The following is a 1,588-nucleotide window of genomic DNA, read 5'->3' on the forward strand; positions in this document are numbered from 1 at the left end:
TGATATCCGATATCTGATTTTTGTACTCAAATTTTCAAATTTCAAATTTCGGCTTGGGAATGCTTTGGTATTAGGCTTCGAAGTTACAAGCCTGGAAAGTCAACTGAAAAAACATGTTTTTCAGTATTCCCTGGTTTTCCAGACTTTACACTAGTGGCTGATGACTTTTTTGTAGCCAAAATTGATAAAACGAAAAGGGTTTTTTAAGGACGTTCCCAGCTTTCCAACAATATAAGGCTTGTCTTATTTTGACTTTAGTAAATAATTATTATTTATTTTCTAATTGAATTCTGACAATAGTCCTGATTGATATACTGATTGAAAAACACTCATAACTTTCAAACGGTATAACATTTTTTGAAACCGAAACATGCGTCACATCCTATGCTTCGTCTACTATAAGGAAAAATTAAAAAAAATAAAATTTCATAAGGTTTTGACCAAGTTAAGGTGGTCAGACGTAGGAGTTTCTGAATTTCTAAAAAGCTGTAGTAAAAAAATCATAAATAATTATTTAATTCATTAAAAATTAAAAAAATATATGTGTCACATCCAGACATGAGTCTAATACTTATATTATAAATATTATAAAAAAATATTAATATTTGATTTTGATTAGGGTGGTCAGACATACGTCTACTTCTTATTTTTTTCCTGAAATTTCAGTACCACTGCATTGAAATTTGAAATTTTCATCAAATAAGATTTTTTTTCTTCCAAAAAAAAACTAGTAGCTTAGAAACTACATTCAATTTTCTATATATTCTCTTCTTAAATATTTTAAAAATAATGTTCACAACTTATTCAAATTTTCATGTCAAGTTGCATAACTCTGATTTTTCTGAAATTTCATTGCCACTTAAGGGCCTGTTTTGGCACACCATGATCCTGCACATACCCAAGATATCTACACTTTGTAGGTACATACTCAAGATTTACTTCATTATCCAGCACCTTTCCCCTCAAGAAGTGTTACCAATGAGATATATGCTTTGTTTTGGAATGTTGTACCATATTCTTAGAAATGTTTATTGTACTAGCGTTATCACGCATAATAGAGATAGGTTCATTGAACGTTATACCAATATCCTTCAAAGTATGCTTCATCCATAGAATCTGTGTGCAACATGAAGATGGTGCAATATATTCTTTTTCAAATGTAGATAAAGAGACAAAATAGTACTTCTTACTTGACCAAGCCTCTAACTAGGAGCCTAGAAAGAATGCTCCACCACTTGCACTTTTCCTGTCATCAACACTTCCAGCCTAGTTTGCATCAGTATAATCTGTCAGAGTAAAATATAAACTTCTGAGGTGCCACAAACCAAATTCCCTTGTTCCTTTTAGATATCTAAAAATTCTTTTCACTGCCATAACATAAGACTCTTTCGGTTCTTGTTTAAATCTAGCTGCCAAGGAAACTGCATACATAATATTTTGTCTGGTAGCAGTCAAATACAATAGTCCTCCAATCGTTGATCTATACTGACTTTCATATACTTTAGGGGACTTATCATTGTTAGTGTAGGTTTTTTATTTTCCTTATGTTAGGAGGTATTTATTTTTCCTAAACATATTATATTAAGCT

Source organism: Cryptomeria japonica, chromosome 1, assembly GCF_030272615.1.
Source record: "Cryptomeria japonica chromosome 1, Sugi_1.0, whole genome shotgun sequence".
Classification (NCBI taxonomy): Eukaryota; Viridiplantae; Streptophyta; class Pinopsida; order Cupressales; family Cupressaceae; genus Cryptomeria; species Cryptomeria japonica.